Below are 13,042 nucleotides of genomic sequence, written 5' to 3' on the forward strand. Positions count from 1 at the left end.
GACAATTGACCGCCGGCCCAGATGACATCATGTGACGACCTCAGCACTCCATAACTCGTGGCTAATCGATGGTGTCGAAACCATGAGGTAATAGACTTTCAGGCCACTCCTATGGTTCGGCACGCACCATTAAGCTTTTACTGAGGACTGTTGTTGTGGTGGTTCATGTTTCCCAACCTTTTTTAGCCCATGCCCCTACCTTAACATTTCTAAAATTTTCATGCCCCCATAAATAATTTTTAACCTTTAAAAATAGTTTTATTCCCTTAAGAATATAAATGATAAGTTTTAAGAAGAAATCACTTTGAAATTGTTATCAAAACATCGTCTCTACATTGTGTTATATCGTCACCGATATTTAGCATTTCATTTAACCCAAAACGAAAGGGTTAAAGTCGTGTCGAGTCCATTTTTTAATTGCCCCCCTTAATTATCAAATTGCCTACCTGTGAGACGTGGACCCCACGTTGGGAAACTGGGTTAGAGGGAATGTAGTGTTAAGACACTCCAGCTCCCCACTCTCCTCGATAAGAAAAATGAGAATTCATTTCCTCGAGTTGGAATCGAACTCACAACCTGTCGCGTTTACAGTCCAGTTGAGATCCTGCGCTACGACTAGCCTATTGTGTCTTGGAGTCAATAGTAAAATTTATAGTGGATATAAAACAAAGTATGAAAATATAAGTGCGTGTTTGCGTTATTGCTTCTATATAAATAACAAAACGCAGATCGGCAAGCGTAGCGTAGTACGCCGTCTAGTTCGATGGACAGACGACCTGAAGAAGGTTGCTGGCTTCGACTGGATGCGGAAGGCGGAGGATCGGGCGCTTTGGCACACCCTGGGAGAGGCCTATGTCCAGCAGTGGACCCGAATAGGCTGATTTGATTGATTGAAATAACAACTATCTCGATCTGTCTCAGTCTCTCGATCTGTCAGAATCTCGACTGCTAAGGAAAGGTTGTTAACTATTTAGTCAAAAATCGTTATTTTTGTAAATAATTTTGTTTAATTAAAAGTATTTAATTTAAATCCAACAAAATTGTTTTAGGCCTAATGATCATCTATCACTTCTAACGTGAGACAAGCGTAAAAACATTTATTTGAAAACCACTATAGCAGTAACACGCTCCATAATCTCCCCTATTTCAATTTATATTGAAATTGCCACTTTAGTTTAATTTTATCGATGTCGTAGCTATCGATTTACGAACCAATTAAATCGATATGGAAAAATTAAAAACACTAACTAACAATTAACCAATTTACTTAACTCGTAGGAATATAGAAATATGTGAATGAAAGTTAAATTTTGCTTATTAATTTTATGGTTCTTTTTCAGCAGGGTAGGCAGAGGGAACCTTGTGTTAAGACCGTTTCCTATTATCCGCCGAATGCTGGGGCCATTGCGTATTCTGTGGCGGAACTCAACGCTGTTTGGCCTCGACACTAGAACGAAGAAATGAAAATATTAAATTAAATATTTCATTTCCTCGACTGGGAATCAAACCCACTACTTATCGCATTTGCAGTTACGCTTGTGCCCTTGCATCATGACCTCCTATTTTCTTTCTCAAATAGCACCCATAAACAACATAAAACATGAATTGAATTTATGATTCTCGAATCCAGAATTAATTCATCTCCAACAACTGTAGGTACAGCAAAAACGAATAAGATGAACACAAAGATACAGTAAAACGATTCTTTGGTAGCTATTTAGAAGTTAAAACTCTTCATTCAAAAGCAGTTCATGCTGAAAACATTTTAGCGTGAATTACGCGGCGGGAACCAAAAGGGTGTTACGAAACTTTCGAAATGAATATGCGAAATGGTTTTTAATGCTAGTTTCTGGCTGTGATGAGGAGAAATTTAAATAACGAAATATTTGGCGTTTGTATAGAAATTTGTATGTTCCTGTCGAATATTTAGAGGTAGAGGCAGGAGCAACGTTTAAGTTCTGTTTATTTAGATGAAGTACACTTTATGTTAAATAATTTGATTCAAAAGATGTCTTTATATATTTATACAAATTTGGATAGACATTATTGTTTACATTTGTATAACAACCGTATTATAGTAGTTAATAAGATATTCGTTATATTTATTTAAACAAAATTACTCAAAATTGTAAGGTAGTGGATATGAACTGTTTGAAATATCTTGCTTGAGAATATAATTATTATTTGCTATTTTTTTTATTATGCGGCGTTGAGTTCCGCCACTCAACACGCAATATTTCCAGAATTCGGCGGAAAGGGGGAAACAGAGTGTCTTTACTAGCGTGAAACTAAATAAGATAACTTTGACCTCTCCTTGCTACGTTTTCCAAGCTTCGCTCGCTAAAATGATAAGATAAAATTCTATAATTATAAAATTCTATAATTATAAAATTATTTACTTTTGAGCTTTTGACCCTTATCTGGATTGCAACGAAATGCTTATTCAATCCACGTTATTAGCAACTGGAGCAAATGTTGAACTAAAATTTAAATTTGTAATACAGACAAGTAAAGAGCGCACCCGCTTTGCGAATGTTAACCGCGTCATGTAAATTAACCGACGCATTTGCCACGAATGTACGCTGTTCTAAATAAACTGAATTAGAATGGATTATGTAAATTCTTTTATTTATTTATTTTTTAATTTATTTTAAAAGTATTGAATGAAAGAAGAAATATTTCTTTTAAAATTAGTGATGTGTGTGTTCGACGAATTGTTGTAACGTTTTCTCTTTCATCATTAAATAAATATTAAAATAAATTACTGATATTAATTATTATTAAAAATATAACGCTTACACGTTTTTTTTATTAGTAAAGATGAGACGATGGTTGTGGCCCGACCCTCGCTCTGGCAGGAATGCCATTGATTTCGCCATAATATCTCAAAATAGCATAGGCGAAAAGCTTCTTGACATAAACTCTCTTCTTCTTGCCTTCCCTGAGGTATTAAATTACACAATGTAAATGATAAAGGAAACCCGTTACATTGTGTATTCAATAGTAATTATTAATTAATTTATACGTATACTAGCGACCCTCTTGCGGCTTCGCCCGCTTTAACTACTGGATTATTCATGTAATGTATGTTTGCAAATCACTTAAGATAATGTGAAAATTAATTAAACCCTAATGCAACCCGCATTTTCGTAGTTTCAATAAGGATTTTCCAATTGTTTTACGCAGCAAGGATTTTTTGCGTGTAAGGCAAGCGGGCACGGCGGACGCATGGCGAGTGGCGAGCCGTTTCGCAGCAAGGATTTTTTTGATATTGTAACAACTTCTAAAGTACTTATTAAAATGAAAAACAGTAAAAGACAGTTTTGGTCTACATTAAATGGCCAACGTAACTAATGTACTTATTTATATGCTGAGAGTAAGGGATAAGTGAAACTTGAGTAACATACAGCTGATGTGTCAACGGCGGGATGTGTCAACAATTAAATGCGTTTTTCTGTAAAACTATTCGTAATTTCGAAATAGTTTAAAAAGCAAATTTTATCTTCGTTTAACGTAGAAATTTAATAAAGTATTTTAAAGGATAAGGATTAATACCATTATGGAGAAATATCCCTCACAATAAAAAATATATTGAAATTATTATTTTTAGATAGAAAAATGATCACTACACGTTATTCTTAAAAAATACGAATATGCTCTCGCGGACTTTTTTGTAGATCTTATTAAGAGGAACAATACTCCAGTACATTTTTTTCATGTAGTACTTACCATTAGAGCAGCGCATGCGCGAAAGTGTCTCAACGGGTAGGACTTTATACATATTTATCGTATTTATGTTAATTTACATAAGAATGTACAAATAATAAACTATATATAAACCTTCTACGAAAAACACTCGACTTAATGGTGAAGACCGCATCAAAGTCCGTTGGGTGGTTTAGAAGAAGAAGAGTTAGAAACAACAGACAGACACGAAAAGCGACTTTGTTTTATAAGATATAGGATGACAACATGAAATATGCATTTATTCTATTCGTTTCTGAGTAATACTCAATTAGAGAGCTACGTTCACTTTAGTTCGATATTATTTAAAATAATATTTTAAAAAATAATAAGCTATGGATTTTTAAAATTTTGAATTTGGTCTTTAACATTATGCTTATTTTGTAATTCAATGTTTAGATATTTAATATAAGCTTTAGAGTAATAATATAATTAGAATAATAAACTTTAGTGTTTATGCAACTTAAACTTAGTGTTTTGAACTTTAACATCCAACTCTATAATTACAATTTATAATCATAGATAATAAATATTCACAGATAAATAATTATACTTATTCGTATATAGGTTTAATAAATAATTCGTATTTTAATATATTAATAGAAATTTATATCGAGATTTTTTTATTCTTTACAGGTCATACAAAGTTCCTCCTACGCCGTCCACCGCGGCTTCTAAATAAATAAGTAAGTTTTTCTTAGAAATAATGTTTCCAATTTCGTAGTATATTAAATTAAATAGATTTCATTTACCTACCTGTAGAAGAAATGTTCATGTTTGAAATTTATTTAGGCTCACAAATATTGATTAAAAAAATCTTTTTAACAATTTTAGCCATCATCTTAACGAGACGGTTATGGGTTCGATTTCCATCTACGATAATTAACTAGGTATTTTCATTTCCTCGCTCTTTCCTGTTACTAAATAAGATTAGCGAGTCTAATAATCGACACGTAGAGTCTTATATTGGGCGAAACATGAGGAACGGTCTTAACACTAGATTCCCGTATGTAGAAAGGTAGATAGAGGAAATACAGCATGCAAGAAAATGCTTTATATTATTTTTAATTGATAATGAAATTAGCTTTATTTTATTTATAATGTCAAAATGTGTCAAAAAGTTCTGCAATAAATCATAACTTTGTTTATATTATTACTTACTGTTTATATATCCAGTATTGATAAGAATTTTATAGGACATTACTCGTAGATATGGAGACTTATGGAAGCAATATACGATATCTCTGCAATATCTTGGTAATGTGCCATACGAATGCCTTACACAGCATGCCAATACTGTCAAGATATTATGTATTTTCATATATTTTGATGATAGAGTAAAAGAATTTTATTTAACTATTAATTTATTTTGTGCTAATAAATAATATACCTACTATATTTTTAACAAAAAAAAACCGACGTCAAACAGTAAAAACTATGCTTACTTAACAAAATGTAATAAATAATTTAAACAAAAATCATTGAATAAGTATTTTATAATTTTGAAATCAGCGCCAAAACAAACAGACTTAGTAATTTGATATGGTAATGAGATAGCATTAGCTTGGTTATATTTTATTTTAAGTTTTATTATAATTGTTTTCACGACAATGTTATTATAGCTAGTTATATATAATACTAGCGGCCCGCCCGCGGCTTCGCCTGCGTGAACTACGTTATTATTATTTTCTGTCTCCATGAGTATAAGTGACGTCCATGCAAAATATGAGACTCATAGCATTGTACCATTTGTAGTAACGAAGTTTCATTCAAACTTTTAACCCCAAAAACAACTCCTTAGAAGTGAAATATTGCAAAGTCTTAGCAAGCACCTACGTCCTATAAATAACTCCTATGGCAAAATTTAAGATTCCTAGCACATGTAGTTTCTGAGATTTCGTGATTAGTGAGTGAGCTTTCGATTTTATATATTTCGACTTGTTTGCCTATTCGTACAATATCGTTTACATATATGGATTATATATAATCTAAAACGAAGCTTTTTCTCAGCTCCTATAGAAAAAGACGGTTTCTTAAATCGTAATCATTTTATCTATATATATATATATATATATATATATATATATATATATATATATATATAAATCGTATAAAAGATCGAAAACATATTTCAGAAACTAAAATATAGAGAAGTGTTCCTTTTCGTTAACAAAAACTCAGTATGGTTAAAAGGAAGAGAAAGTAAATTAAAGCTATTGTGTCATTTAATTGGATCTAACAATGGTGTGAATAAGATATTATGCGAAAATAATTATATGATAAGATATCTTATCAAGTTACTTAACATATTGATTAATTTAAAGTAAAAGTGTAGAGGCTAGTCGTGGTCGTGGTCGTAGTCGACGTGGTTCCCCACTCGAGGAAATTAAATATTCGCGACGTTGACGTCCGCCACTCAACACGTAATGCCTCCAGAATTCGGCGGTAAGTGAGGAACGGAGTCTCTTAACACTAGGTTCCTCTGCCTTATGTGTGAGCGGTGTACAGCGAGAAGCTGATTTTTTTTAAAATTTAAAATAATTCATGAATGAAATTATAATATCCCATATAAATACGAATGCGAAACAGCATCCAATAGGGTTTAGGGCCCTGTCTAGACGGAGCCCAGTCGGCTGCACGTAAATCACGAAACTAAGCTTTCGCTGTGTCAGGTTGGCTCCAGGTTCTAAACTACTGTCACTGATAGTACCAGCCCCCGGTTGAATATATTTCATGATTATAATAAGAGAGTGATCGCTCACTACTTCATCTTTATTTATGAATATCTTTAAAACCTTATATGTCAATGTAAAATGTAAAGATTGTTATAAATAAACATATAAAAGAAATATGATAATTTTGTCGCACTTAATGCAGTAAATATAATTTTAGCCCATAAATAAATAACCGTAGTGACAAACGGAGTGTCTTAACACTAGACTCTCCTGCCCACCTCGTTACATACGGGATTGCTGCTAAAAAATAGATATATGTAATAAAAAATATTAAAAGTAAACTTGAATTTTGGTCAACTTTGACATAATTAAAATTTTATATAAAATTGAAATCCATAAAATTAATAGAGATTATTTTGCTTATAAATTAAGAAATTCCTTAACTTAACAAATGAGAACCAAAGTATTTGGTTAGCCAACCGTCAAAACAATTTGATTTGTTCTTATCCTCTGAATTGTATTCAAATGATATTGCGACCAATCTCGTTTCAAAATTGATAGCAAATCAATTTCAATTAGGTATGTCATTTGCTCTACAATAAGGACGTTCCGTTGGGGAGATTCTCTGAACTGGTTTATTTCTTCTTTCTTTTTTACTTTTATATTGTTAATGTTAATAGAATATTATAGGGTTGGGGGGCGCAGGAGTTTAGCGTGTGACTGTACCACGAAGGTTATGTGTTAGTTTCCCCCGAGTGAATTAGTATTTATTAATATTTTAAATTCTTCGCTTTTCTTCGGTACAAAAGGCAAAATCGCGGCGTTTAGTTCCGCCACGCAATGACTTAAAAATTCCGCGAATAATGTGGAACTGACTGTCTTAACACTGCACACAATTTATATACATTTGAAAAACAAGAAATTGATATCTTAAATGGAATTATCTTTAAAAATTGTGTAAATAGGGTGAGCTATAAATATCAGGGGAAGTTTGCTAAATCAAATTCTCGTTATGAAAATAAACCCAAACTCGAGGGAACCTGCATGTGTGAGGGAGAGTGTTATTACAGGGTATAAATCTAACTGCAGCGAAAAAGCTGACACTGCGTTGGCAATAACGCCAGCTTATTTACTGCAACGGACTATTTTTATAATATGTATGATGAAATGAATCACGCTTCACGCTGTATCCCGCACACAGCAGGGTACGCAGAGGGAACCTAGTGTTAAGACACTCCGTTCCCCACTTTCCGCCGAATTTTTAGAGGTATTGCGTGTTGAGTGGCGGAACTCAACGCCGCACTTTGCTTTAAACATAGAGGGAAGAATTGGAAATATAAATTTAGATAAATATTTCAATTCCTCCAGTAGGGATCAAACCCACAACCGTTGCGTTGCAGTCACACCCTTCTGCCACTGGGCTACGACGACCTCGATTACCACAATGGTTTTATATAAAAGTATTTATTATATAAGAATATGATTCTGCTATAAAAAAGAACTGCAACAATACAAAATTTATTATTTTATACCTTGACCGACAAAATCCGATTGCAAACGTCGATAGCCTTGACCGATAAAAATAGGCTTTACAGGTTTTGTTGAAAATTTTATATAAATCTGAAAAGAAAGCATAAATATGGTTCTGATCCCACAATGATAGACGGAGACAATATTTAAAAAAAAAAAACATTTTCGTAATCATTTGCCGTTACTCAAAATAATTACGGCGTGACATAAATTCACTGTATCACCCATCTTTTGAAGAGATCAGTATTAAATTTTTTTAATCTTAAACATAAAAATCTCTAGAGAGATATTTGTTTTAACATTTTTTGTAGCATAGCATAGCATGCATGATTTTTTATTGTATTAAAAGTAAAATCGAAAAAGTTTTGCATTTCTATACATTTTTCCTTTTATTTATTTGTTTTTAGGGTTCCGTAGCCACAGGATAAAATGGGGACTTATTAGTAAGATTCTTCAGTCTGTTTGTCCGTGTGTCATCTGATAGTAAGACACTTGAAGATTTCTCGCATAGAACAAATGTTTTTTTGCTGTTTTTATGGATAATAATACGGAACCGGAAGTTTAACTTACGCTTATCTTTTTTTATGTAATACATTTATTTTTATTATTAATACATACAAATATGTTGGTCTGTAGATATGTATAATATAAAATTTAAAAATACATATAAAATATTTTTAAATCAACAAATACGTTTCAAATTTAAATTAGTAACTGAGTCTATTATTTCATCTATTATTTTAGTACACTAAAACTAGGTCTCAGAAACATTACTTCGTCAATAATAGCATAACGACTTGGCACTCAGACCTGGTCTCCAAGTCACCCAGAGCCCTACTAATACTGATATATTTAGCTGCTTATTCATCTCACACCTCTGGTATGATAATTATTTAATTGACTCTGTACATACAGTTAATTAAAAGCAATTATACTTTAATATTTGAAGCGAAATCGACTTCCTCTCGTCAAATTTGTGACCGCACTAGTTTTATCTGTTTGGTTTTAATTTCTTTTTTAAACAAGAAAAAAAGTAAGCAGAGGGAACACAGGAATCTAGTGTTAAAACACTCCGTTCCCATCGGGACATCTGTTCTCCACTTTATACCGAATTCTGAAAGCATTAAATATTGAGCAGCAGAATTATTTTTTTAAGTCCCTAAAATAAATCCCATCATTATACATTTATAAAAAACAGATAAACAGAAAGATAATCTATTCATTTGAATAAATTGTTACTGGTGTGTCACTTTGTTACATATTAATAATATTGTTACTTGTCACTCACTACTCGTTAGTGTTACCGTTAGTCACCGTTATTAATAGTATAATTAAAACTGCGTCAATATTGTAGTACTTTTTAGTGACATGAATAAATATTGGTGTAGTACTAAAACAACAATTATATCTTTTAGTATACTAGTTGAAGTTCTAAATATTTTTATTCTTATATTTTCTGTATTCTTGACAATTATGGAGAAATTTAATAGCTTCACTATATTTTAAATTTATAAATAATATTAAAGTATAATATTAATATATATTTATTGAAATTTTACTTTTTACTATAATTTTTTGAAGCATTGCGTGTTCAGTGGCGGAACTAAACGCCGCGCCGGTTCAAAGAATAAATTACAAGGAGTATTGTAGGTACTTTCCTATCACCTGCACGGCCGCTATCACAACCTACAATAAAAACAAAGCTCGTACTTCACATTGAAAGCCTATACGCTTAAAACTAGCGTGGGAGGCCAGTTTTGCTTGACGAGCTTGGGATCAGCAATTCAACCATCGCTTCTTGGATCTATTAATGTTATAATTTTATTCTAGACTAGCAGACCCGCGAACTTCGTATCGCCTAACAGTCGATTTTTTTTATTCTGCTATTAGCGACACCGGGTCAGCTAGTAAGATAAAAAAAATAAAAACTTAAATCATTTTTAATTCTTATAATATTCATTAAAAATTATAATAAAAATAACAATTTCCGATATCTTATGCCTACTTATTATATTATATTTTATTTTTACTTATTCTAAATTCAGTTTCATTTTCATTGTAGTACTTTATGGTACACGTTATTTTTTGTTTGGTTATCTGGCGCGTAAACAAACAGAGCAGATGGTTTTCCAACACAGGTACAGGCAACATACAACAGACCATGCGAGAAACATGAGTTTTCTATATTAATACCACAAACACTTAATGACTGCCTCTGGGATTTGTTTATAGTCATTGCGAAAGCAAGCCGTACTGGAAACTGTAGTCTTTTAAACTCTAATGGTATGTCAGTCGAAATCATTGGGATGCCCCGCATCATCAAAAAGTCTACTAAGTCCTTTATACTTTCCTTTTAATATGATTGCTTCTATTACGTTATTCATTATTTTTTTATCGCTAATCGTGTGCCGTTATAAAGTTTCAGTTGGTTAATATTTCGCAACATTATAACTACACATTCAAGCTTTAATTGAAGGTTGTGAGGCGGCAATCCTGGCAAATCAAGGGAATTTAAAAATTCCGGTGGATAGTTCACGACATCATGTTCATTAGTTGCCGTATCAACTGACTTATGTGTCCTTATTTTGCCAGGAATGCCATCTTGAAAATTTATATTTAATTCATTTACATCAGTGTGTTTGGCAGCCAGTAAAGCTCTTTCGCTCAACCAATTATGGAATAAATAATCAACAACATTTGGAAGCACTATATGAATGAGTTCAAAGTCAAAGTCAAAGTCAAAATATCTTTATTCCATAAAAATGCTTAACATTCACTTGGACATGTCATAAAAGATAAAAAAAAAATGGAAAACAAAATAACCAAAAAGAATGTGCAATTTTGACTTGAAAAAAGCCCGTTCAAATGGTTGAGCTCATGAGAAGATACAGGCAAAGAAACTCATGGCCACTCTTTCTTCTTTTGATTACGTTAACTGACAAGAACAATCAGGAAAGGTGATGCAGCCAGTCAGCGCATCTACAGGAAGTTTGCCATTACCAATATCAATGAGTTGTTTAAAGAATATGTCTCCAGATTGATCATTTTGCAACATGACACGCATATTCTTGCTTAACTGTAATACCTTGACATGTTTCCACAATTTCGAGGACTTTAAACATGAATTCAGTTCATCAGCTTGCATTGAACGTGGAACCACTGGCAATCCTCCTCCTTATAATAAAATTATTGCGCCACCAAATTAATTGGCAAACTGAGTTTTTACAATAACCTTACAATATTGGCAAGCTGAGTTCATAGGTCCAATAGCAACACAGCATTAGGCACTGCTGGCATCAATTGATATATCGTAACAAAAAGCAGCTCGATTCAAATTTGCAACATTATCAGTCAACTATCGTGGTCACGTTCATTGCAATTTTCACGTTCTGGGTACGATTAGATTGTTCTGGCTAAATTTGTCCACCGCCTTATAGAAGGCATTTTTTGTAAGTCACAAATACACAACACTTTATTAATTTTATAAAATTTGTGGCTTTTAGATTTAGTAATATAGACGCACAATGAGACGTTTACATTTCAATTGACATCTTACCATAAAAATATTGACAAATATTGACATTAATAGACTGAGATCCCAGGGCCCCCAGACCTACATAATTTTAACAAAGCTGAAATTTTGAGGATTGATAGTCTAATATGTACTTAAGACTCTCTAACTTAAAAAAACCTTCAGAGATAGTGCCAACTTAAAACACACTTTCAGTTGCGTTAAAGAAGAAAGTCTTTTTATTTATGTACCACACAATAAAGAAAGTACAGAAAACTTATGATAACAGAAAAAATGTGTACAATGGATAACTTATCTCTAATAGAGATCTCTACCAGAAACGCTTGAATGTAGCGGATGTTAAAAGAAATGATTCGGGTGCGGTATTTTAATATAATGTTAATAATAATAATAAACCTACATACAAATATACATAATATTAATCAATATTACTATACCTACCTAAATATATACAATGACATAAAAGAGTTGAAACAGAAAAAGAAAATTAATAAAAAAAAGACAAAGCGACTACTAAAGATTCTAATTGAGATTGATTCGACTGAGAAATGTTGTTTTAATTTGATTTTAATAGTATTTAGAGATGGATTGCCCGACAGTATAGAGTTAGGTAGTGAGTTCCATAAGCGCACTGCTTGAACTGTGAAGGATTTTTCATAGAAAGAGGTATTAAATATAAGGCACTCAAGCTTTCTTAGAGTTACACATGAGTGTACAGGTCTTTCACTTGGAAGTGTCAATTGAAAACGCTCCCTTAAGTAAGGAAGAGAGTTTTTATATTTATGTTTTAAAGTAAAAAATGTATATTTCACATTCTTTCACGTGGACCTTTACTTCTGCCAGTCATAAAGGTTCTTTAAAATTGGGGCAAATTACATTAAAGTAAATCTAAAATTTATAATATACTAGTGGGCCCGGACGCGGCTACGCCCGCGAAAATATAAACCTAAATCATTAAAATATGTTAAAAAATAATAATAAGTGGAGATTTTTTATTAGAAAAAATATCTGAGTAACCGAAATGAACAAACCAAAGAAGTAAAAGTAACTAAAGGAAATTCTTAATATTAGAAAAAAAAACCTAAAGTTTGCTGTGCGCGCGTACTAAACATTTTTCTATATTAAATAATTATTAATTTTTGCGAACAATATTAAATAAAATCTCAAATGATTAAAATTACGATATTTTAAGTGTATAACATCGGTATAGATAACCGAACTGAGATAAATTAATTATAAGCAGCAAATAATTACATAAAAAATAATAGTAATTCGAAAATCTATAAAAATTTACAAAATCATCAAAGTCATCCGCCCGTTCGCGTCGGTCATACTCATATTATGCCGCCCGAAGGCTAGGTCATTTGGAATCAGTCACATCTTAATTATTTATTAGAATGTTATACAGTAAATTATAATTTCCATCTAGATGAAATGCTAAAAGTGACTATTATATTTATTTTCATAAGGATGAATATCAAATTATAGAAATCATCTATTTTTTGTTAATGATTTGTATAAAGAGATTTGTATAAATCTATATCGGCGCGCACCATGTATG

The 13,042-nt window shown here is 32.1% G+C and overlaps 1 protein-coding gene across 7 annotated transcripts in view; it reads left to right on the forward strand.

The window, feature by feature from the left end:
- Dg (Dystroglycan) overlaps positions 1-13,042 on the forward strand; it is an 84,517-nt gene that overhangs the window by 49,280 nt on the left and 22,195 nt on the right. For 6 of the 7 annotated variants that reach the window (XM_085197463.1, XM_085197458.1, XM_085197464.1 and 3 more), the window contains one exon: positions 4,381-4,430. The exons of the other annotated variant lie outside the window; for it this stretch is intronic. The gene's annotated coding sequence lies outside the window, so the exon portion shown is untranslated. The remainder of the gene's footprint in view (positions 1-4,380; positions 4,431-13,042) is intronic. 7 annotated transcript variants of the gene reach the window in all.

This window comes from Heliconius melpomene, chromosome 14, assembly GCF_056956725.1.
Source record: "Heliconius melpomene rosina isolate 202511_hmr_F chromosome 14, ASM5695672v1, whole genome shotgun sequence".
Classification (NCBI taxonomy): domain Eukaryota; kingdom Metazoa; phylum Arthropoda; class Insecta; order Lepidoptera; family Nymphalidae; genus Heliconius; species Heliconius melpomene.